The sequence below is a fragment of the Carcharodon carcharias genome, chromosome 9 (genome assembly GCF_017639515.1).
Source record: "Carcharodon carcharias isolate sCarCar2 chromosome 9, sCarCar2.pri, whole genome shotgun sequence".
In the NCBI taxonomy this organism is placed as follows: domain Eukaryota; kingdom Metazoa; phylum Chordata; class Chondrichthyes; order Lamniformes; family Lamnidae; genus Carcharodon; species Carcharodon carcharias.
Window position 1 is genome coordinate 43,723,698 of NC_054475.1, and position 26,086 is coordinate 43,749,783.

The window sequence follows — 26,086 nt, forward strand, 5'->3', positions numbered from 1 at the left end:
CAAAAAAATCCAATGCCAAAGGAATGATACAAAAACAGGGAAAAGTCTCAAGAAGACCTTCTAGTCCAAGGAAGGACAGGAGCCTGGAAAAGGACCTGTTAATGAAGTTAAGAGTGAGGGGCAGAGAGAAAGGCTCCAAGCTTCAGATTTAAAGAGATAAAAGCTGTAGAAAGCAGATTTAAATTGAGAACAGCGTGCAAGAGGCAAGAAATTCCAAAGAGATGGCAGAAGGTTTGTAACTATTTGCTATGGACATGTGAAGCAGTGGTGTACCGGTAATGCTGAATTGGTGAGAGAAAATGCATGGAAGACAGGTTGAATGTATGTGGTGACCCAGGGAAGAGGGATATCAGAAGGCGAGTTCAAAACACTGGAGTTCGCCCTTGCATAAGGCGTCGGTTTGGGAGAAGGCTCCAAGGCGATGTCTTGGAGAGTGGAGATTGGAAAACCTTGTGTGAAGGATGGAATTCAGTGAGACTGGTTAGCTCACTGTGTGACAAGCATCTGGAGGAGTTGAGGGGAGACCCATAGCATCTGGTTGAAGTGACATCTGTCACTTGGTTTGAGTGTGACCACATGGTGCCTATTGGTACATGGACTGTGTACTTACTGTGGACATTAAAGTATAAGATAGCTGTGTAATGTGTGTTATCCTTACACTTCTGTATATATCTGTAAAGGTATAGTTATGGGTGAAGGGGCATTGCAATATAGTTCCTTTCTTCTTGTTGAATAAATGCTTTATTGTTTTCTTAAAAGTTCATCAGCTGACTCCTGTGACTCTGTTCAGTAGCTACTCTCCACGTATTTAAAAAAAGTTAGGATCTATCAAGCTGGGTTCCACCTGGGATCAGGCTTGTCCAGGGGTAATCTCAGCTAGGATCATAAGCACTTGTAAGGAGAGACATTTGGGAGACTGGGTTGGCAGGTGAGAAGCAGCTGCATGTAGTGCTGCATTGTGTTAATAAACCTATTATCAAGAAAAGTATTAGTGTCTAGTTTCTCACTTCACCAACTGGCATGGAATAGGTTTGACACCTGACGATATCTTGGATTGTAGAAAATTAAAACATCAGCCAGATCATGGTTTTGAATGTAAACTACTAGATAGATTTATTGACCAAGTTTCAATTATTACAGCCTTAACTATACTGCTTAACGATATACAAAACAACAAAGTCAATTCTCCTGCACCAACACAAAATCTCTCATGTGGCAGCTTGCTGCTGACAGAACACTAGGGCTTTTGGCCTGGCTCTATCAGTGGCAGCTTCAGAATAATTGATTCCTGATCTGGGCAAAAGCTGTCGAAAATAAACTCACATCAGGTGCCTCCTGTCTGCAGAAGTGGCCATCAAATGTACTACAGAGAATTACCTCTCCCCTTTTCAGACTTTCCTTAATTCCTAGGATAAAAAGGATCAAAAATTGTTTATCCATGCGATGTACAGCTGCCACTTGCAGTATGGTTCAAAGAAATCTCCTAGCCTGTGTTCTACACAACGGAGATGTCAACAAATATTTCTTTGGAATAATGCCTTTTGAAGTCATTGGACATTTTACATTTTGCATCCTAAACTATAAGATTCTCTGCAGCTTTAGGAAGGAACTAGCAACAATGTAACAAGTTATATTGGAAGTGGCTGCCAGTCCCCCATAGCAAGTCGTCAAAATAGATAGCCCATGCTTTTAAGAGTACGAACAAAACTTTGTTTTCTGCAGAATAAAGACATTTTTAAACTGGGCTTTTATATTTTTAGGGCAGAATTTTCTGCTTGACGTGCGGGGGGTGGGGGGAGGGGGGGAGGGGGGGGTGGGCCTCACATGTCAGCGTGTAAAATGACATGGGGGGCCGGGCCCCACATGTCAGCGAGTATTGTCAGCGTGTAAAATGACGTACGGTGATGTCAGGCAAGCATCCCGACATCAACGCGATATTTTGCTGGGCTGGCGCGCAATGTAGTTCGATCCGGGCCCACCATTAATTAACAGGCTAGTTAAGGCCCTTAACTCGGCAATTGATGCCGATTTTCAGGGGCCCATGCGAACTTCGGCTCGGCACACGGGCACAACAGGCAGGCGGGTAAGTGACTTTTTAATAAAACTCATCCACAGGCGGGATAAGAGGGCCCAGTGGCGTCTGTGAGTATTTATTGCAGAAAGTTTTTTAAACTTGCCTGTGTGACCTGTTGCAGTTCAGAACAAATTCCAGCAGCTTTCTCTGTCCTTTGAACCTTCAGCTCAGCACTCTTCAGTCAGGAATCTTAACTGGGTCTGCAGCTTTCCGGAGGCCTCCTTTTAGCCTTGGTATGGATTCTGACATGTCCACTGGAGGCAGCTCCTCTGAGGAGGAAGGGAGGGCTAGAATAAGGAGGATGCCAGGAGTGCACATTCAGCCTCCAGGGGAGCCACCTTTGGGAGGACAGGCACAGGCACAAGGGCGCAGCGCCAAGTGTTTGTCCAAGGTGGAAGGGGCAGCAGAATACGACACTTTCCTGCTGCCAGGGTATACAGGCGGCGAAGCAGCTACCTCAATATGATTAAGATGCAGTGCCGAAGGAGGCTCCGACTATCAAGAGAGACAGTCAACTACATCTGTCAGATGATTGGCCCTGAGATCTCGCCTAACTGTGTGGGTGGACACCCCATGCCAGTGGCTCTGAAAGTCACAGTTGCCCTCAATTTCTATGCCTCTGGCTCCTTCCAGGGCTCGGTGAGTGATCTTTGTGGTGTCTCCCAAGCAGCTGTCCACACTTGTGTCAAGCAGGTCACAGATGCTCTGTTCAGGCATGCATTGACATTCATCCATTTCCGCTGTGACCAGGCAAGTCAGGCACAGCGAGCCAAAGGCTTCGCGGCCACTGCTGGCTTCCCCTGCATGCAGGGTGCTATAGGCTGCACACATGTGGCCATCAAGGCGCCAGCAGGAGAGCCCAGTGCCTTCGTCAACAGGAAGGGCTTCCACTCCATGAATGTTCAGATAGTGTGTGATCACAGGATGCAGATTCCACAAGCAATGTGCCCAGGCAGCTCCCACAACGCCTACATCCTCAGACACTCCTAAGTGCCGGGGCTCTTCAGTGCTCTGGCTTGGCTTGATGGATGGCTGCTGGGTGACAAGGGCTATCACCTCATAAGGTGGCTCATGACGCCTCTCCGCCATCCAAGATCAGAAGCTGAGCAGCGGTACAATAGGAGCCATGCCTCCACAAGGGCTGTGGTGGAGAGAACCATCGGTCTTCTCAAGATGCGCACTCCAGTACCCCCCAGATTGTATGTCGGTGATAGTGGTTGCTTGCTGCGCTCTGCACAATCTTGCACTGGAAAGGGGGGACGCAGTGGATAATGAAGACGTTGATGCAGTGGATACGGCTGCACAGGATGAGTCCAGCAGTGATTCTGAGGATGAGGAAGAACAGGGCAATGATGAGGGGCTAAACACTGACCCAGCACTGCACCAAGGAGGCAGGGACTCCTGGGAGACTTTAATCCAACAAACTTTCAGCTCGCTCCACACAAATGGATCAGGAGGACCAACCTTGCCTGGCACTTCTGTACTTGGCACTTAAGTGCGACATCTGCCACTTTGTCAGCTGCAACTAAGGGCTTTGGACATAAACCTCAATGTCCCCCCAAACACTCATGACATGTACGTAAAACATACAAATGTAGCACAAAGAAGCCACCCTTAGCCATGGTAACACATCTAGATTTAATTTTCTCCATCATATTCTCAAACAAAATGAAAGCAAAATGTTTTTTCAAACATCAAGAAATAATAATTTCCTAATCTCGGGCCAACACAAAAGCACCAGTGAGAAACCCATGGAGTGTCTAAGGTGCCTTATGTTTACGTTTCCGGGTGCTATGTCACTCTGAGTGGCTTCTGAGACAGCCTGCTGACTCTGCTCTCCTGTTGGCCTCGATGACCTTGGCAGATGTCCTCGGGCCCAATGAGCCTGTGCCGGCCCAGCCTGGGAGGGATCTGCCAGGTCCACAGCTGGCATCTCCCCAGTCATTGCAGCCTCACCCGATGAAGCGGTCACTGGGAGAGGGGTGGAGCAGCTGTTGCCCTTATCTGCAGCATCGTGACAGGAGCCCGCAGATACAACAGGCAGCTGCTGCACCGACATGAGGTCATCCCGGACCTCCCTGCTCACCGTCGATGGATGGGCAATGAGCTGGGAAGCTTGAAGCCCACACCATCTCCCACATTGCCAATGACCAGCTGTGGCCACTGGCGTTGTGAGGGCTTGCAGGTCCAAGCGTATCCCAGGAGAAGCTGCTTGTTCTCCTGGAAACCCCTCTCCATGAGAGTCACCATTCTCTCCATGGAAGAAGCATGGTGCTCTGACATGAGGCTCATGGCATCACTGATGCTCCGTGAGGACTCCTCCACCACGGACACCAAGTGAAGCATGGTCTCATGCAAAACTCCCAGATGCTCCCGCACACCCAGCCTCATTTCCTTCAGCTGCTGTGTCGCAGACGACTCCAGAGGCAAATCAACCCATCCCGACTCAAAATATGCCTGGTCCCCTGCAGCCCTCCGGCTGCTGGCACCATCGGCACTCTCTGTCTGTGCCATCTCCTCCAGCATTGTGAAATGCCCTCTCCACTGTGCCCTGGGACACTAGCCGATGTTGCAATTCCTACCGGTGTGCTAGTATCTGCGCTGGTGCCTGCCTGGTAGAAATGGTTTGACGAAGGTGACAGTTGAGGGCCCTCAGATGTGAGAGGGGGCATCTGCCATTGATCCTAGTCGACAGGCTCTGATGATGCTGAAAATAACAACAAGGACAGTGTCCACACAGCGACACATTTCATCCCTTTCCCCCAGGTTCATTATATGCTCAACCTTCCAGAACCTATGGAGACGAATATTGGTGGGGTGGCAAATAGTCAGGAGGAGGGCCATACATTACAGGTGGATACAGATGGGCTGGTCAGATGGCCTAGGGAATGCCACATGGAATGTTATGTGGATAAGTGTGAGGTGATGCACTTGGGCAAGACAAACAAGATACGGGAATACACAAAGAATGGTAGGACCGTGGAAAGTAAGGAGGATCAGAGGGACCTTACTGGGCATGTCGACAGGCCCATTAAGGTAGTGGGACAGGTACATAAGGCATTTCGGAAGTTAAATGCCATATTTGCCTTTATTAGCTGAGGAATAGAATATAGGAACAGGGAGGTCACGTTGCAAGTGTAGAAAACACTGCCAAGGCCACAGCTACACTTCTGCGTTCAGTTGGATCAGAGCTTCACAAGAAGGATGTGATTGGAGTGGAGAGAGTGCAGATGTCGCTGACCAGGATGCATGCTGGGCTGGTGAGTTGGAGTTATGAGTACACATAACATATGGGGGTATTTGCCCTGGAGCAGACGAGATTGAGGAGTGACATTATTGAGCTTTATAACATTATGAGGGGCATAGATAGAGTTGACAGAAAGGAACTTTTCCCCTTGGCAGAGGGATGAGTAACCTGGTTGATTTAAGGTAAGGGGCATGAGGTTGACAGATGAGGTGATGAGGAACTCTTGCACACAGTAATGTGGGATGCATTGGCTGAAAGGATGGTGGACGCAGAAACCGTCCTAACATGTAATAAGTATTTGGATGTGCAGTAGCGATGCCATGGCATACAAGGCCATGGGGATTGTGGTCGGAAATGGGATAAGGTGACTTTGGAAGGTGCTAGACACGCGCATCTTCAAAGGGCTGAGGGACCTTTGTCTATGACCCGCACCTCTGACTCTATCAGTCTGTGAATGAGCAATGTTGCTACATTATTCAAATTCAAATCATCATCAGTGTTTTGGATGGTGGGAAGACAGAGCGGATGGGACTGTGGACCTCAAATACCTGGCCGCTCCACCCCAGCCTCACTGACACCTGTGGACCTGGGCGCATTTCAAGCTCCAGGGCCTCCTGCTCGAAATGGCTCAATATCACCAACTGGGCCTGGCTGCCTCCAGTCCGCAAACACTCAGAGGCATTGTCCGCATTTTTCTCCTGACAAACAGAGAAAACCATTCATTGGGGTGAATCACACATGTACTCTGCACGCACACGCTGCACCCCAACAACAGAGGCCCATCTGAGGCCTCCAGTGCCTCCTCTCCACGCTACTGCTGATCAGTCACAAAAATATAGTACTACTGCTCCCAACGTATCCCCCAACGGCCATCTGGGACACATTCTGCGTCCATCAATTTAAGAAACACACGGTCTTAGCTCCCATGGCAAGGGGGCACAACTAGGTGCGGCGTCGAGGGCCACAGATGGCTCTTGGCCATGAGACCTGGAGGCTCCCCTTCCACAATCTCATCACCGTGAAAAGGACATGTGTTGGAGTTCTGAGTAATGCGCTTAGCTGCATCTCCTGCAGGTTGCCACCAGACTACTCATATGCAACTAAGACCAACACATGGTGTGGGTGAGAACCCATCTTCTCATGAACCACTGAGGCTGATGTAAGCATGCGCACTATCTGCTTGCCCATCCAGCTTACGACAAATGCTCAACATGAGCCAATGCAGTCACGACAGTAAGACTTTGTGGGGGGGCCTCAAAGGCTAAGGCTACCAGCTGGGTTAAATGCCCAACACCAACATGGTACTCACCCTTCCAGAGCGCAACAAATTGTTGAAGCGCTTACAGCACTGGATCCAGGTGTGCCGTATCACATCGCAGGAGCTCACCACCTCCGCCACCTCCTCCCAAGCACACTTCATCATCTGGGGAGGCCTCCTCCTCTCATCCTGGGGAAACAGCAACTCCCGCCGTGCTGCCACCTCCTCAAGAAAGGCAATCATCAGAAAAGTGAGGGGCACATTGGCCCCCCCCGCTGGCCTACCCTGCAGCCTGTCCTGTTCCTCTGCTCTTCCCTCCAGAGTGCCCTGCTGAGCAGACCCTCTGCAAATGGATCTCCAGATGGCCATTGGGAACAGCTTACAGGAGGCTGCCAGGCCTTCTTTTAAACAGACTGCCGGGTTGCCATTGGACCCAGTAGTCTGTGCACGCCCACCACAACTTGCACACTCCTGCTATCCACAGGAGTCGGAAATGCGCTGGGCGGGCTCTAATTGGCCTGCCTGGGCAAAAGGGTGCCGATCGGGTCCACGTCCGCTCCTGCTCTGCCTGGAAAATTTGGCTAGTCTTTACGTGCACTGACAAATAACATTGTCAGTTTTTTAAAATAGCGGATATCCAAATTGTACTCACACAATAACTTTTTATAGCTGTATTGAAAGTCTTGATATTTTATTTTTGTAGAAACCTACTTTGTAACTTTGATCCTTTTCTAGTGAATGATGGTCAAGACTGGGTGAGCAGAAAATTGCTTGAGTATATGGTAGTTGAGTAATTACACTAATGTTCAAAATTTCCAAAAACCTCGTTCCAGGGTATTTGTAAGGAAGATATCAATATCATTCAGTACACCCAAAAATCTACAATTACATTGACCTGCCGAATGGATTGTAACCTCTCCTGTGAAGAAAGTGAAAGTTAAAATTTGGATGCATTGAAAATGTGGCAATCCAACGTTTCAGGCTTTGAATCTTGAATTAGATTGAAACCTTCAGTTCTTATTCTAAACTAGGAACCATATGAAACATTTCTAGGTTATGTGGCTGTATTGTTTGGATCTAACAATTTGGGATTTGGTTCATTAGTGTTTAAAATATCATTGTGGCTGTTCAAAAAACTTAATTCATGCAAATATTCCATCCAAATTCAAGAGAGATTATCCTGCAACATGTTGGACTAAACAAGAACATCTAATGGAAGTCTTTGATTTTGATTCAGGTTTTTTTTTCACCCTGTCATGTAACTATCTAGACAAACCCTAATTACCCAAACCTCATGAAATAGGTAAACAATCTTCACATCAATATAATTTTTCATATGTATAAGGCATGAGATTTAGTTGGGTCAGCCTTATCAAGTAATGGCAAAACAGTGTTTGCCCCCAAATATATGTCATCCCGGATGTAGTATAGAAATATTTCGTCTTTGCAGTAGTCGAGTGGTTTAAATATGTAAATAATATTGGAGATTAGCATGTTTGATGGTTGATCAATCCACTAATGTACATACAGTACATTAGTGATGGACACATTCATCTCAAAATAAATTTGACATAATAGTTGTCGCAACTCCACTAGAGCAGAATTTTTTACAATGTGTGGTTTTTGCAATGTCTATTGTTATTACATATCTGTTAGTTTATTCCCTTGGAAAGAAACCCAATAGCAATAACATTGACCAATGCTTCGGGACCCACAGATCTTTTTAAAGCTTTTGCACATAATAAGCTTTAGAAATCTGTGGTGAATTTGCACCAAGAACCCTTTGACTATGTGGTTTTATTTGGGGTGTTCCCATGTAATTCAAATTTGGAGCATTGTGCAAAAATAATCTTTCAATGGCAGGGTCTAATCCAGGGGGAAATTCCCTATTCTGTTACTGGACAACAGACCCAATGAGACACATTACAAATTTCAGATTGTACCTCTGGGTCTCTTCAAAAACCAGTACCACCAAAGTGACTTTAAGCAATATTGGATATTCCAAAATGTAATTCTATAGGCCTTGACTAATAGATGTTGCAGGACAAGTTGGTTAATCCTTTCCAAATTGCATCAAATTTCATATGTGGTCCCGTATCCTTGTGGAGTTCACATTTCAAAAGTGGGATGTACGTTCCTACTATTTGGTTTTTGTAATAGATTTCTAGCTAGCATGGACACTACAAGCTTTGCTGTAAAATGCTTTGGGATATCCTGAGATCATGAAAATTCTTTTCTTTGCAACAATTCTGTGCCATGTGTCATACATGTATGTACACATGTTATAGTGGTGAGTCACTGAATTTAAGGAGAGGATTTTGGGTTTTTGGCTAGTACCCTGATTTCAGGGTCAAATTATCCTGAACTTGCATTGTGTAGGGAACAGACATCAGGCAGTGATTTTCCCTGAATTGGTTGATCAGTGACCAGAAGGCACACTCACCTTGCAATTAAGGATGTTGGCCCTTAGGTTTTTGCAGGGTGGCCTTCTATCAGGTTTGCCAGTGGCCTCTCAGAGGGTGGTGGGGTTTCCCTTGCTGTCAGATACTCTGAGCCCGATCAAGGGAACCGGCATTGGGCAGAGGGGTTGCTACTAGAAGCCATCCTCTCTGCTTTTGCTTCAGACCTCCTCCCCCGTGTCCTATGATCCCCACCCATGAGCCACATGCTGCCTTCAATCACCTGTGGACTGGGGTCTCTCATGATCCTGGGCCTCAGGTGGGTGCAGTGCCACCTGCAGCAACCATTCCTTGGAGTGGGTGGCATGAGAAGCTGCCACTCTCTGGTTGGCCGGCCAAACAGGACTTCTGCCACCAGGGCTTCAATCGCAGGAAAGGAATTACAGCCACTTAGATGCTTGAAGGGCACTTGATTCATCAGGCTTCCTCCAGGAACTTGCAGGGGTTCTCCGCCCGTTCTCCAACCAGTGGGTGAGAGCACCATCAGCCCGACAAAATCTTAGCCAAGGTATCCAACAACATCTGCTGATGTGATTTTGCTGATCACTAAAGTTATTCGGCTAAGCTGGCATCAGTATACTAAATGTCCTTATGTTTTATTGCTGATTTCGTTTTAATAAGTTACCTCTCATTTTGTGTGTAAATTAACAAAATGAGTGGTTTCAGATATATACCACTATTGTGCGCATGTAGAAAATCTAAAAGCACTTGATCATTTATTCTGTGTGCATCTTATTAGCATCAAGCCTTTGTTGTAATGAGTTGCTGATATGACCATCAAGTTTCTACTGCTGCCACTCAATGTCCACACCAAGCACTCTTAGAACAGGTATAACAATAGGCAGATCCCTCGTTCCCTGCTTTAACAATGTGCCCCAATCTTAGTAACAATAACAACTTGCAACCCCAAAGTATCCTTAATGTAAAAACACACTCTAAGGCATTTCACAGAGGTATTGTTTAAAAATGGACACAGAACCAAGGATATATTAGGGAGTTGTAGCCAAAATCTTGGTTAAAGAGGTGGATTAAGGAGAGTCTGGAAGGAAGAAAGTGAGATTAGAAGGGTTTAGGGAGGGAATTCAAGGCTTGGCCCCAGGCAGCTTAAGACATATGTCTGCCATAGCAGTGGGACAAAAGAAGCAAGAGCTGCAGGGCACATCAGAATCAGAGGAAAGGAGAGTTTGAGGATAGGGGGAAGAAGTTGGAGATTACAAAGATGGGCAAGGGCAAGGCTATGGAGGTATTTAAATACCAGGATAGGAAGCTTACATTAGATGGACCAGGCATTGATGTAGGCCAGTGAGGACCAGGGTGACGAGTCTCAACCTCGAGTAATGGGGGTTGTGCACTGTGCTCAAATATTTAATAGTCCACTGAAAGGCTGGGATTGTTTCCATGGTCTATAAACATTTTTTAAAAAAATTAAATCAGAATCTGGAAACTACAAGCCTACTAGTTTGGCGTTGTAATAGGAAAGTTGCTGGAAGGGACTTGAACAAAAGATTACAGTTATGACTGATCCCCGGCATAGGAATCATAGGTGTAGGTTTTATTGCAGGCTGGGGTTTTCCCACAATCTGGCAGGTATGGCAGGTTCTGCAAAACTTTACTACATCCCTGTGGAGGTGTGGCCAGGATAAACACTGACTGATGTGGGCTTGGGTTTTGCGTATATCGACATGCCTAGCCATCAGAATTTTGTGAGCTAGCCGTAATATTTCCCTACAGCACCTCAGTGGCACAACTACCTGGTGGATCACTGTCCACTCCTTGGTTGCAGGTCTGTGAGGAGGAGTCTCCATTTCCGCATCAGCACCTCATTTTTAATGTAGTAGCATTCAGGGACTGCCTCTACCTCAGCTTCAGTGTGTGCAGCCTGAGATAATGTTTTTAACAGTGGGTCAGCTTGCTAAGTTGCTACCAAGGAAGATCTATTTATTACCACCTTAGGGATTTCTAGACTCCTGAAAAAGGTTTCAGATAACCAGACCGTGGGGTTTTCTGTCTGCAGTGCCACTTTAGCTTGTACTGATGGAGCTTTTCTGGCCACAGACCATGTTACCACACAGTCAGGGAAAATACCAGGCACTTTCTCCCACAGTGGTTCTGTTTCCCTGGACTCAGACAGTTACTCTGAGATCACTGGGGATGCTATTACCTTTGATCCTGCCAGGTCATTGTGACGACCAGGTTGACCCCGTCCACTGGCAAACTGGAGACAACTCCCACGGTCACTGGTCCTGACACAAGGTTACATTCCAGATGTACCCAGTATAAGGGGATGGGTATGTACCCTGCTTCAACCCCTTTACCAACACCTTGGCACTTACTGCACTCTCTGGTGGGAAGGTCATGCCTTTTCCCAACAGTAGAATTTGGCTGACCCTTGTGCCCCTCAGTATCAATACAGGCTTACTCACCTCACACTAGAGAAATGTGGCCATCCTTGCTGTGGGTACAAAACCCTTGTAACGCTCAGGTATTTGACCTCATCCGCTCTCTAAGGATTGTTTCTACAGGGATTCACAGTCACAGTCAGAGCCATAGCCTGATCTGCTATGATCTCTGACTGACTCCCATTCTCTGCATGGGGGTTATGGACCTTGATATATCCCACTGGCTTTTCCACAAGCCCCAGCATTTGGCCCTGAGGTGCCCTATCCTTCGGCTGTTAAAACACATGGGCTTCTTGGCCTCAGTTTTCATCTCAGCGCCACCCTTTCTGTATTGAGAAGGGACCCCAGCATTTTCCTCACTTCCATGGGTCCTCAGTTTTCTATCACTCTCTCCACCTTTATCCTTTCCACTTGGTTGTGGGTGACAAGGGACAATGGTTTGTGGATCAGCTCATAATCATCACCCAGTGTGGCTGCCTGCCTGGCCCATGTTACCCTCTGTCCCGCTTGGTGTGTTCTTATTAGGAGGTGGCAGCATAGTATTATTGTCACTATACTAGTATTCCAGAGACCCAGAATAATGGTCTGGGGACCTGGGTTCAAATCCCACCAATGGCAGGTGGTGAAATTTGAATTCAATAAAAATCTGGAATTATCCATGAAACCATTGTTGATAGTTGTAAAAACCCAACCAATTCACTAATATTCTTTAGGGAAGGAAATCTGCTGTCCTTACCTGGTCTGGCCTACATGTGACTCCAGATTCACAGCAGTGTGGTTGACTCTTAAAAAGCCCTCTGAACAAGGGCAATAAATGTTGGCCTAGCCAGTGACACCCACACCCCATGAATGAATATTAAAAAATTAGGAGACATGGAGATTTTTGTAAGTGGCTTCTGTTTTAAGTGCTCGCACCCACTGTTCAAATACAAGTTGCTTAAGCATTTCAAATTCAAGCTATGTCTGGTCAGGCTGTTTCCTGAGGGTACAGAATTTCTGATGGTACGTTTCCAGCACTAACTGGTACACACTTAAAATAGCCCTTTTTGCTGCCTAATAGTAAGTGGCACTTTCCTCAGGCAAGAGAGAGTAAACCTTGTGAGCTTTCCCTGAAAGTTTATTCTGCAGTAATAGGGACCAATGGTGGACTGGCCACTTTAACTGCTGTGCTAACCGTTCGAAAGAGATAAAGAAGGCTTCCACTTCTGCTTCATCAAACATAGGGATAAATGAGCAAACCAGATTGCCTCAGCCCTTCATTCTGTGCTCGTGGTATCTCCAAGGGACACAGTAGGATTCCTGCCCATCAGCACAAGCTGTTTTAGTTCAAACTCCCTTTCCCTCTCTCTGTCCTGAAATTCTTTCTCTCCCCTCTGTGCCATTTCCTGTCTATTCTCTTTTTCTATTTCACTTTCCTATTCTCTTCTCTGGAATTCTAATTTCTACTGCTCCAACTTTAATCACTCTACCATCCATTTCATCATCTTCAATTTCCACCTATAGACTGTTGGCCATCCCTTTTAAAATAAGGGTTTTCTGGCTTTTGGGCGGCATTCTAATCCTAAGTGCCTCGCTAAATCTTTTAATTGTTCGAGGGGCAGAACTTTTAAATCCTCAAAAGGAACTTCCCTTAGTTCTCCTAGAAAAGCACTGGTGTCAAATGTGAACATATCTATACTTTAGTAGTAGAGACTCAAGTAAACCTTTTTGCAGTTTTTAAAATTGTTTTCAAAGGAACAATTTACTTTCCCCACTCTAATTATTTTGTTTCACCTGTGGGAACTATTCCTGCACCGAACCCCCAGTTTGTTCACGACCAGTCCTCGGGCAAGGTCCCCCAATTTGTTATGATCCAGACAAGTCCCAATTTGTTAAGACTGGTACCCGGGCAAGGGTCCCCCAATTTGTTATGATCCTGGATGAGATAACCCAAACTGTTATGCTCCCAGATGAGGAGGGATGAACTTCTTTATTCAACCCCCTCGGTTGGTCACAACAAGGTTAATTTTAAAAGGATCCCATCCCTCATTGATACCTTTTCCCATTTCAAATGTATTTATGTTTTAGAAGGAGTCAATTTAACCAGACTGTCTTGAGTCAGATGGAGAGTTATTAGTTAGAAAAGCTCAAGAAAAAATAATAAAAATGCAATGCACATACACAGAGATTAGAAATGAGAAGTGAGCCCAAAACATAAAAGTTAAAAAAGCTTTACGATTCAATCTTTGGCTTGTCCATGAGGAGCAGATGGCAAAACATTGGGTGATTCCAATAGAGTTGACTTGGCAGTTGAGCAGTTGGTTTGGAGACAATTGGTTCTACAGATTAGCTGAAGGAGTTGTCCTGTCCTTTTTTGACTGTGGCTTTGCTGACATGTGACTTGCCTCCAGCAATCAGAGAGGTTTTTTTTATTTGCAAGCTGCAGGGATGCCTAGTTGATGTTATTCAGCTGTGAACTTCACAGCACACACTAGCATAGTAAAACTAGAACACCAGACTAGCACACAGTAGAACACCAGACTAGCACACAGAGACTGGAGTGGCAGTTGGCCTTTTTAACCCCTTCTCTTGCATATTCCTGGAAGGGAAAAACAAACATATCTTTCACGTGGAATCTGCTTTCTTTCAACTCAGATCAGGTTCACAGTCTGGGATACAATTCAACAGGAGATGATTTCTACAGAGATGGTAATCAGTTTTTAAAATTTCGTCTCCTTCTTTGAAGTGTCTGTCAGAAATAGGCCTCAACACCTGTTTAGATGTGACATTCCATTCTCTGGACTAGTTGGTCAAATGTATTCAACATAGGAATTTTCCAGCAAGTGGTTAATTTACAGTCTTAGCCAGCTTTTGCTTGTATGTCCTTTTAAAAAAAAAACACATCTTACTTATAAGTCCAATATGCCTTTAAATAATTCGGTACTATGATCCACGGTCATGACATTATCATGAAAGAGAATGGGTTATTAATGAATTTCAGTATGGCTTCTGGACAAGAAAGATTAATTTTTGAAAAAGTTGGTAAATTTTGGAAGTTCAGTCAAGGTTGTGTATTTTAACATTCAAAAAATCTTTTGTCAAAGGCTGCTAGGCAAGATTGGGTCTTGAAGGATTAGTGGGTAGATTTTAGGTAGGACAAGATAGTAGTTGCATTCCTGTAGACAAAGTAATAGAGGTCACTGATGAAATCTGCAGCGACCAGTGTTAGAATTGTTACTCTTCAACATTGTTATAAGCAATCTGAATTAAGGTATCAAAGGAACTGTTTGCCAGGTCACGGACAATACTGAAGTACATTTGGGTGTTAGGACCTTAGATGAAAGAGATAAATCACAGATGCATCTAGACATGATTGGGGGAAATAGTCTGTTTCTGGCAGATGTCTTTCAACATGGATAAATATGTATAAAAATTATCTATAATGAAAGCTGTGTCAAGGAGACAAATTAATTTCCAGTAGGATCTTTCAGACTGGAGTAGAATCAATTCTAGGTCCCAGGGTGTAACTACAGTGTTCTCATTGCCTATACACTAATGCATCTTTAATGTCACGGTGATTTTTTATGACTTTTAATCAAAATTCATGTTATTTGCTACCACGATTTTGCACTGTAGGCGCATGTTCTATTTCCCATTTCAGTTGTCAGTTATGGCAGGGTTTGAACATTTCACTCAAGCAACTCGCTAGGAATGGAGATGCTTAATTTTTAATTTCTTTCCTTCTCTTAATTACCTTTGATCCTTCATTTGTTTTTTTTTCTGACTTCCTGCCACTTCCATTATTCTTGACTTCTTCCCCCAAGGCTATTCTCAACCTAATTTTGCGACTGAAAAATATTCCTAAGTGTTTTTAGCATTAATTTCCATTGGTTAAAGATCAAGTAATTGATTTTTGGCAAGTTAATTAAAAGTCCTGCTTGTAAATGGGGACTAGCTAGTGCATTGAGCTATCGTATTATATTTTCACTGCAGTGGTACTAGGTTCAAATGCAACACAGTCTGATAGAATGCTGTGAAATGGCTATAACAATGACTGCAAGGGATATAATGATGGGCAAAGTAAGGGAGGAGAAAGATTGCATTTGCTTTGAGACGAGAAGATGAAGAATGCCTGCACAAAGAATTTCCCCCACATCTGAGGGGAAGTTTTTTCTTTGGAGGAATGGATTTTAAGAACACAATCTATAGTTCTGGAGGACTTGATTTAAAGATTTATTTTCATGTTATTTCCCTATGTAATCCAAACAATGTCCATGGTGTTGAAAGATCCTTCATAATGAAACAGCCTGTTAGTAAAAAAGGACAGCTGATCATTTATGACATACTACACTTGGCATCTTCTTGACCTCTCCCCGGCTGATTAAAGGAATACTCCCCTCACCCACTGGTGGTCATAACTGTCTTATCTTCAGGTTGATTCTTAGGAGAACGTTTTTTGCTGATTCTTTCCTTCTTCCCTGTCCAGTAAGCAGAAGTTCAGGGGAATCAGCAGGAAGGCAAATGTATCCCCTCCTATTGCTGAGTTTAAGTTAATGACTGGTAGTGAAATTGAATGGATCTTCCCACTGCTCAATTAAAATTAAAGATTGGCAGTGGAAATGCTTCCTCTGTGCTTAGAGCTGGGCTGCTCAATTTTAAAACCTAGGTTTGATATTGGACAGTCTGTTTCAGTTCTTTGCTTCTAATCTCCCCCTAGCTGAGATGAAATTCTGAGCAATAATGCAAAGACTCACTCTCTCTCCCATTACTGACCACATTTAGGGCAAACTTTACTCCCATTCCCATTTACCACCCTCTCCCACAGATTGTGCTCATTGTTTTCCCATGGGTCTTCTTGGATCTTGTGGCCTGCTTAGGACCAATACACTTGCCCTAGTGCTGGAGTCATCCTACCTGGTTTCCCTGCCACCCCCTCCCTCCCGGTGGCCCGCATCCTTCTGAAATGATTCATTATCGAAAAGTTATCTATTTATCTGTGTAAGTTCATGTGTATAATGGGCAGGAGTGTATGAGTATCCACCTCTGCAATTGTCCAATAGGTTTGATGTTCTCTCAGCTTGTTTGGATGAGAGTGGGGGCTGCAGGGTGGATGAACAAACTGACCTTTTCACAACGGTCCAGGAAGCCATTCAAGTTGGGGGGGTACCAAAAAGCAATGTTGTAGTAGTAGGGGACAGTATAATAAGGCAATTGCCACTGTTCTCTGCAGCAAAGAGTCCAGAAGGCTGTGTTGCCTGACTGTGACAGGGTTTGGGACATCTCCTCAGGACTGGAGAGGAGCTTGCAGTGGGAGTGGAAGGATCCAGTTGTTGTGATCCATGTAGGTACCAACACATGGGTAGAACTAGGAAAGGGGTTCTGCATAGACAGTATGAGGAGCTAGGCACTAAATTAAAAGGCAGAATCTCAAAGGTTATAATCTCTGGATTATTACCTGAGTCGCATGCAAATTGGCATAGGATACATAAAATTAGAGAGATGAATATGTGGCTCGAGGATTGGTGTGGGAGAAGTGGGTTCCAGTTTGTGTGGTACTGTCACTAGTATCAGGGAAAGTGGGGGCCATACCATTAGGAAGGTCTACCTGAACCATGCAGCGACCAGCGTTCATGTGAACCATATAACTAGGGAAGTAGAGAGTGCTTTACACTAAATAGTGGGGGCAAGGGATCAAAGGTGGAAAGATGTCAGGCCGAACTTTTTGCTCGGCATGCGGGCATGCGCCCAACATGCTCGAGCGTGAAATAGCATGTGATGACGTCGGGTGAGTGGCCAGAAGTCATTGTGCACTCACGTAATATTTCACTCAACAGCATGCCCACCAACAATTAAGAAACCTATCAAGGCAATTACTGGGGATTATTCATTGCCCGTCCAATGTTATGGTTGGCAGGTGGGGGAATTGGCCAGGTAGCCTCTGCCTTTTTGAGGAAACTACGTCCAAGGGCGGGATGAAGTTTCCAAGATTAATTTTAAAAAGATAAAAATGTTTGGACAGAATTTTCAGCATCCATGGAGAGGATTTTCCCCTCATTGGGTGGGCGTGGCAGGCAGGCCTAGAAGAGGCCGTGCAACCGTCCGCTGCCTGTGATCGGGCCCCAGCCACGATTTCATGATTTTAACAGCCAGCCAGTGTGAATCGCGTGCTGAAACGCTCAGCGCTGCTGGGGTTGGGGCAGGAGGAGGGTGAATGCAGAAGTCAATGCATGTGTGCGGGTATGCTCACAGAAAGCTCCCTGAGGGCACAGAGCTGCCTCAGGTAGCTGAAGAACTTCCACGTTAAAAATAAATTTTTTAAAAAAAGGAGAACATGTCTCCGCTCATGTGACTCTGTCACATGTGACTCTGTCTCACGAGCAGGGACATGTTAGAAATGAGATTTTAAAAATTCTTTTTTATTTTTAATTAACTTCGGAAACCTCATCCCACCCATGGATGAGATTTTCTCAAAAATCCAAAGGCCACTTGGCCCATTTGTCTGCCTGCCAACCGTAAAGCTGGATGGGCAGGGCAAAATTCAGTTTAATTAATTTATTATTGGGCTTAACAGCCCTCTTAATTGTCAGTGGGCGTGTGCTGGAGTTGGCAGCGCATCGGCCGAGATGAAAATCCAGCCCCATATATTTAGCTGACTCATTCTGATGCGTGGACATTTTTTTGGCATTTTAAAATCTTTATGGGTTTTAGATTCTTCAGCTCTCTGAGGCAGCTCTCTGCCTTCAGGGAGCTTTATGTGAGTGCTCGCCCCCGCCTGTGCTGACTTCAGTGCTGCCCCTCCCCCGACCCCTACCCTGGCAGCGCTGAGCATTTCAGCGTGTATTTCATGCTGGCTGGCCGTTAATTGGCCAGTCAGCCTGGAATTGCAGTCGGGGGCCGATTGTGGTCGGTAGCCTGTTTGCCGGCCACTCGCGAGTCCGCCGACCGCACCCGCACACCGAACTCAAAACCCTGCCCGTGGTATATAAAGGTAAGAGGAAAATATTTAATATGGGAAGTGAGGGTCAGAGAATGGCAGAAAAGAACAGAGAGAAAAAAACCTAAGAATGCACCAATAGTCAAGACTAGATGTTACAAAGATAAAATAAAGACAAAACTAAAGGCTCTGTTTCTGAATGTGTGTAGCATTCATAACAAAGTAAATGAATTGATAGTGCACATTGAAGTAAATAAATATGATCTGATAGGCATTATGGAGACTGGCTGCAGGACGACGAGGATTGGGTCCTAAATATTGAGGGGTATATGATATTCAGGAAGAATAGGTAAAGGTGGAGGGGTAGCAGTGTTGATCAAGGATGACATGCAATAGTTAGTGATGACCTTGGTTCATGGGATCAGAATGTAGAGTCAGTTTGGGTGGAGATGAGGAATAGTAGGGGAAAGAAGTCATTAGTGGGAGTAGTCTACAGGCCCCCTAACATTAACCACAATGTAGGACAAAGCATGCAAGAAGAAATATTGGGTGCTTGTGATAAAGGGAAGGCAATAATTATGGATGACTTTAATCTAAATATAAACTGGGAAAATCAGATTGGCAGTAGTAGCCTGGATGAGTTCGTAAAATGCTTTTGAGATAGTTTCTTAGAGCAGCACATTCTGGAACAAACCAGAGAGCAGGTTATATTAGATTTGGTATTATGTAATGTGGCAGAATTAATTAATGACCTCAGAGTGAAAGCACACCTAGGTAGTAGCAACCACAATATGATTGAATTTTACATCCAGTTTGAAAGGGAGAAGAGTGGATCTGAGACTAGTATTTTAAACTTAAATAAGGGCAATGATTTGGGCATGAAAGTTGAGCTAGCTGATACTAGACTAGGGGATAGATCAATAGAGAAGCAGTAGCAGAAATTTAAGGGGATATTTCAGTATACTCAGAATAAGTATGTTCCTAATATAAAGAAAAATTCTAAACAGAAGACCCACCATCCGAGGTTAACTAAAGGAGTTAGGTAAAGCATCATACTTAAGGAAAAAACATGTAACTGCGCAAAGATGAGTAGCGGACCAGGTGATTGGTCAGAATATTAAGAATGCCAGCGAATGACCAAGACATTAATCAGGAGAAAGGAATTAGAGAATCAGAGGAGGAAGCTAACTAGAAATGTAAAAATGTATAGCAAGAGTTTCTACAGGTATTTAAAAAGAAAAAGTAAATAAAATGAGTGTTGGTCCTTTAGAGAGTGAGAATAGGAGTTAATAGTAGATAATAAGGAAATGGCAGGTGAAATGAACAAATATTTTGCTTCTGTCTTCACTATACAGGATACAAAAATCATTCCTGTAATAGCTGTAAATCAGGAGGCAGAAGGGAACAAGAAACTTGGTGAAGTTATAGAAGCGGTGCTGAGCAAACTGATGGAGCTGCTGCTGATAAGTCTCCGGGTCCTGATGGACTTCATCCTAGAGCCTAAAAAAAGGCAGCTAATGAGGCAGTAGATGCGTTGGTGTTAATTTTCCAAAATTCCATAGATTCTGGAAAGGTTCAATCAAACTGTAAAATAGCAAATATAACCCTTCTATTCAAGAGGGGAGGGAGGCAGAAAACAGGAAACTATAGACCAGTTAGCTTGACGTTTGTTGTGGGGAAGGTGTTAGAATCAAACATTAAAGATGTTATAGCTGGGCACTGAGAAAAACTCAAGGTAATCAGGAAGAGTCAGCATGGTTTTTTTGAAAAGGAAACCATGTTTAACCAATTTATTAGAGTCCTTTGAAGGAGAAACATGTGCTGTGGAAAAAGGGGAGCCTGTAGATGTATTGTACTTGGATTTCAAGAAAGCATTTGTTAAGGTGCCATATCAAAGGTTATTGCAAAAAAATAATAGCTCATGGTATAGAGGGTAACGCATTAGCATGGATAGAAGATTGGCTGGCTGGCAGTAAACAGAGAGTATGCCATAAGGGTCTTTTTCTGATTGGCAGGATGTGACAAGTGGAGTCCCGCAGGGGTCTGTGCTGGGCTTCAACTTTTTACAATTTACATCAATGACTTAGGTGAAGGGACCGAAGGCATGGTGGCTAAATTTGCAGATGACACCAGGATAGGTAGGAAAGTAAGTTGTGAAGAAAATATAAGGAGTTTGCAGACTGATACAGATAGGTTGAGTGAGTGAGCAAAAATACAGCAGATGGAGTGTAATGTTGGAACATGTGAAGTTGTTCACTTTGGCAGGAAGAATAAAAAAGTAGAGTATTACTTGAATGGAGAATGACTGCAGAATTCAGAGGTGCTGAGGGATCTAGGTGTTCTAGTGCATGAGTCACAAAAAGTTAGTATGCAGGTACAGCACATAATCAAGAAGACCAATGGAATTCTATCCTTTATTATGAGGGGAATTGAACATAAACATTAGCATATTATGATCAGTTATATGGGACAATTGTGAGACCACATCTTGGTTACTGTGTGCAATTTTGGTTTCATTTAAGGAGAGATGTAAATGCGTTGGAAGCGGTTCAGTGGAGGTTTATTAGATTGATACTTGGAATGAGTGGGTTGCTTTATGAGGGAAGGTTGAACAGGCTGGGTTTGTTACCACTGGAGTTTAGAAGAGTGAGGGATGATTTGATTGAAGTATATAAGTTCCTGAATGGTCTTAACAAGGTGGATGTGAAAATGATGTTTCCTTTTGTGGCTGAAACCAGAACAAGGGGGTACTGTTTTAAATTTAGGGGTCGCTCTGATCGGACAGAGATGAGGAAAATGTTTTTCTCTGAGTTGTGCGACTTTGGAACTCTCTGCCTCAGAAGGTAGTGGAAGCAGGGTCATTGAAATATTTTTAAGGCAGAAATAGACAGGTTCTTGTTAGGCAAGGGAATCAAAGGTTATCGGGGTAGATGGGAATGTGGAACTCAAAACACAAACAGATCGGCCATGATCTTATTGAGTGGCAGAGCAGGCCTGAGAGGCCCAATGACCTACTTTCGTTCTTATTTCATATTTATGTACGTACGCATGAATGTGTGTAAGCAACAATTTTTCCCCTGTCCGTCCCATCTTCCAATCTCCCTTTTCCTGTCTCCCCTGTTCTCTCTTCCTATTCCTTGCTGTGTCCCTTTTCCCATCCTGTTTTTCCTTCCTCTCCATGCTCCTGTGCTTTGTTGCCCCACCCCTCCTCTTCCTCTTCCCACCTTGTTGCTTTTCCCCACTAAACACTTATTGGGCTTTGATGTGGACTCATGAGTAACCCCATTGGAAATTGACTAGGTTTTTACAATTTTGAGTGAGTGGAGCTATGTGCTATTAGTTTTGCCCAACAGCTACCCCTGCAGACTGTTCGTCTTTGAAATTTTAGGTTATGGACAATTGATGGGGAACTAAGTGTGCTGACTGATCAGCATACAGAGTTTTTTTTTAACATTATAATTATAGACTCTGTAGCTAGATCCCTTTCCTGCAGAGAGCCGTTGCACATCTGTACAATAAATGGCCCCAGTAATAAAGCAGAAATATCAGTGTTCAGGAAATTTTGTGCTTCACATTGTGGCTTTATTTATTCATGGGAAAAGTCTGTGATGACTTTTGCATCATATTTATGATTTCCTGACTAATCCAAGAATTCCTGACACAAGACACAGTTTCACAGAGCTTAAATATGCTGATGCATTGCATCTGGAAAAGAGCCAGATAACTATGTTTCTCTATCTAATATGTTTTGTGGCCTGGCTACTGTTTTATCATCCTCTTTCTGCATCTCCAATGCACAGCATCTTCTGCCAGAATAATAAGCTGGAGTTTCCACCTGATTTTGCCCAGATGACCATTTCATCTGGACAGAATGAGATCAAAATGTGCAAAAGATAGCAGAAGTCAGTTGTGTCTGTAACCACAGCACTCAACTATTTTGCACCACTTCCAGATTCCCTTTCCCAACAGGCATTGCCATCCACAAAACTAGGTCATGCCTTTCGGTCAGAAAGCACATTTCAGCTGATTGTGCCCAGCCGCTGGTGGTCACATGAATCCAGCATTAACCACTTGACCCAATCAATTGAAGACCCAGATCTGCTAAACAGTTATTTTAAATTTTATGACCCCCTCCAATTTCTGATATATATGCTACACTCATTGGTTGATAGCATTGTTGTGAATGGGACGACATTTTACTAAATTAAAGTCAGCATATAAATGCAATGTTGTTGATTTCCACCCTCTTCCCCCCACCATCTGGTATATAAGACGTGTGACTTGCAGCCAATTGAAGCCACGGGTGTGTCCTGCGCTGTCACAGTAATTACTTGCAGACAGTAATGGGCAACAGCCACTTGAGGCCACAGGTCTAAATCATCAGTTAGTTTCTGGGCAATCTCACTCCTCTTTGTGATTCAGGAGGGTGCCCTGTTCTTGTCACTCATCAGCTATGCTGCTTGATTGTGCTGATTTATTGGCAGATTTTGCATTTGGGTTTATGCAAATTAGTTTGACCAGAAACTTCAGTGTCGCTTCATCTATGCAGAACCTGAGCATTTTAATAATAATGTTCCCAGTGCAAACTCCAGTCTGTTCAGTTCTCCTCCATTTTAAATAGGCATGCGATCAGAGTAGTAATGCTGCTTATTAAGGTAGGCATTAAGTAACTCCATATGGAATAGACCTTAATATCCATATGTGTTAGTACTGAAATTCATGATGGCCGGCCATTGGATTTTGCTTCATTCTATTTTGCATGAGTTATAAGTTGGTGGGGAACAGTGTGTTGAGGGGTTTCTGCAGAATTCACATTTGTTAGGAGACCTTTGATGAATGAACCACACCCCTTTAATTATTAATTGCTAAGAAAGATTTGATATTTTTTGTTGAAGCATCAGAGGACCTGTAAGATATTTGTTGTGATATATATTTGTTTCAGTCTTCATTTGCTTCTCACAATACACATGCATATTAGTAACATGTTTGAACCAAAGGCAGTCACAAAGGAACTGGGCCAAAAAATGTCCAGAATTTCTATCAGGTAATATGAAAAATCAAATATCCAAGAATTTATATATAACTCAAGGAAGTTATGGGTTAACAAAATTGACCTTCTATCTACAACCTCTACACTCCGATGCCGTTCCTCAATACTGGGCGAAATTGAATACTCATTTTGCTGTGCTAAAATAATCCACACCCAAAGGCAATTAGATCTGGGGGAGGGGTTGATTTTTTTGCAATCTAGGCTATTATTTTAAATCTCTTACAATTTAAGCCTACTTTTTTTGCTCAATCTCTCTGGTTAGGAATAAACCTAAACAAAGTTACTTGAGGCATTTCATTTTGCACCTGCACAAAGCAGGGGAACACAACCTTTTTCTCATTCACTGAGAATCAGAATGAATTGTGGGCACCAAAGCTGGAAATTCTGCCATCAAGTTGCCCCCATATTTTGTTTAGTGATTGCACCCCTAACGCTGTTGTTGTGCTGTCACTTTTATATTGACCTGCTCTGCATTGATGTGAAATCGGGAATATAACTTGGGAGGTTGTTTAAAAATTGCTGCAAATGTCAGCATTAAGAAAATCAAGCAGTCTTCAGACAGTCTGAAGAATCATACAGACTCGGAACGTTATCTCTGTTTTTTTTCTCTCCACTGATGCTGTTAGACCTGCTGAGTTTTTCCAGCATTTTCTGTTTTTGTAGCTGGCTTTAATACAATTAACACACGCACACAGACTAAACCTCTATTCAAAAAAATAATTTCCAATAACATTATATACATTAATATATCTTCCTGACAATGTAAAAACAGAAAAGGCTGGATATACTCAGAAAACAGGTAGTACCTGTGTAGAGAGAAACAGAATTAACATTTGAGGCCTGTGACTAAATGTCATAGACCTGAAAAATTAGTGGGCACACGCAGTGCACAATAACCCTTCTAACTTTATCACTGCAGGCTTCCAGGAACAAGATCCACCTGCACCCCTACCACCCAACCTTATCACCGCCCACTCCCCCCGCAACCAATGAATTGAAAGAGAATGAAGAGCCACATCATTCCCATGTCCACCATAGAGGAAGACGAGGAAACAGGCACTGTTGTCAATCACTACAACTGTCAGAGGCACCAGCTTGGAGACCAGCACAACGTGTAACTTGGAGGCTAGGGTGGAACAGGGAACCTTACAGTTCTGTCAAAGGGTCATGAGGACTCGAAACGTCAACTCTTTCCTTCTCTGCCGATGCTGCCAGACCTGCTGAGTTTTTCCAGGTAATTCTGTTTTTGTTTTGGATTTCCAGCATCCGCAGTTTTTTGTTTTTAACCTTACAGTGGTACTAGTGAGCAGCATTCAGGCCGGGTGGAAGGGATACCATAGACATCATCTTGATGAGGGTGCGGGGTGGGGGAAGGTGCAAGGTCATTGCTAATTTTATTGTAGAGGAGACAATGAGGACCTCACAGGGTCAAACTGCGTAAGGAGGTTCCAATGAAGTCATATTGGACTTTAACTCTGTTTCTTTCTCCACAGATGCTGCCAGACCTGTAGAGTTCGTCCAGCATTTTCTGCTTTTATTTCAGATCCCTAACATCTATAGCATTTTGCTTTTGTTTGCATAATGAGGCTGATGAGCTTAATGAACCAATTGCTTGATGCAATGGAGAACCTGTCTGGAAACTTACGGGTGCGGGGATGGACACAATCTGTGGCTTGGATTAGAGCATGAACGGGCCAATTTCAGCCAGCTATGTGTAGCCCGACAGCAATGTCTGATGACTGAGCTTGCAGCTTCCACTGCAATATAGTAACCTCCATGGAATGACAAAGTGCTGCGATGGAAGCTTGGGCTACTGTCAGGCTGCTTCTGGGCTCCTCTGCTGAACGGAGTTCAATTCACAGACACGGGCAGGGATATGTTTTTTATTTTTGAAGGGCTATTTAAATAACTTGACAGTTTGACAGTTCCACACACCTTATCCTCCCTTCGCGAGCATTTACATCTACTTTAAAAATTCTCAACTCCCACACTGCGGATTAAGGCCCTCGCTCCAGTGAAAATGGGGTCTGTTTGAATTCAGCACTGAGCTCCAATGGCCCTGCTGAGTTTGGGTTTCCCGCATGTGTGATTCAAGCCCTGACCCTGTTCCCCTACCGGCGAAAATAGGATCTGTCACAAATGGGGGCAGGATTCCCGGATCCAGATCCTGCCAACTATTTTTAAAGATCCCAGAGTCTTCACGACTTTGCAAAAATCCAGGCCATGGCATTCCATAGCAGGACCTGGGCTGACAATTGGCAGCTAACATTTTGCACTACATAAGTGCCAGGTAATGACCATCTTCAAAAAGAGAAAGCTCACCATCCGCCCTTGTATGGAATTGTGGAGCTCCCATGACCAACATTTTGGGGCCAACATTAACCAAAACCTTAACTGAACCAGGGTCAAACAGTAGCCACAAAAACAAGCAGAGGCCAAGTTTTTCTTTACTGTATTTCATAGTGAGTCAAAGGATGTCCCCTTCCTTTTACATTTAATCTAGGAACATAGGCCTTTGGTGCAGGAGTAGGTCATTCGGCCCCTCAAGCCTGCTCCGCCATTGAACGTGATCATCGCTGATCTGATTGTGGTCTTAACTCCACTTTGCTGTCTGCCCCCATAACTCTTGATTCCCTGCCCCACAAAAGGAAACATCCTCCAGGTATCCACCCTATCAAGTCCCCTC

The 26,086-nt window shown here is 44.1% G+C and overlaps 1 long non-coding RNA gene across 1 annotated transcript; it reads left to right on the plus strand.

Annotated features, from left to right (window-relative positions):
• The first annotated feature begins 1,886 nt into the window (after positions 1–1,886).
• Positions 1,887–26,037, plus strand: LOC121282547. The gene is made up of 3 exons (XR_005944068.1): positions 1,887–2,083; positions 24,320–24,634; positions 24,894–26,037. It is a non-coding gene; the product is annotated as an uncharacterized LOC121282547 (long non-coding RNA).
• Positions 26,038–26,086: the final 49 nt, after the last annotated feature.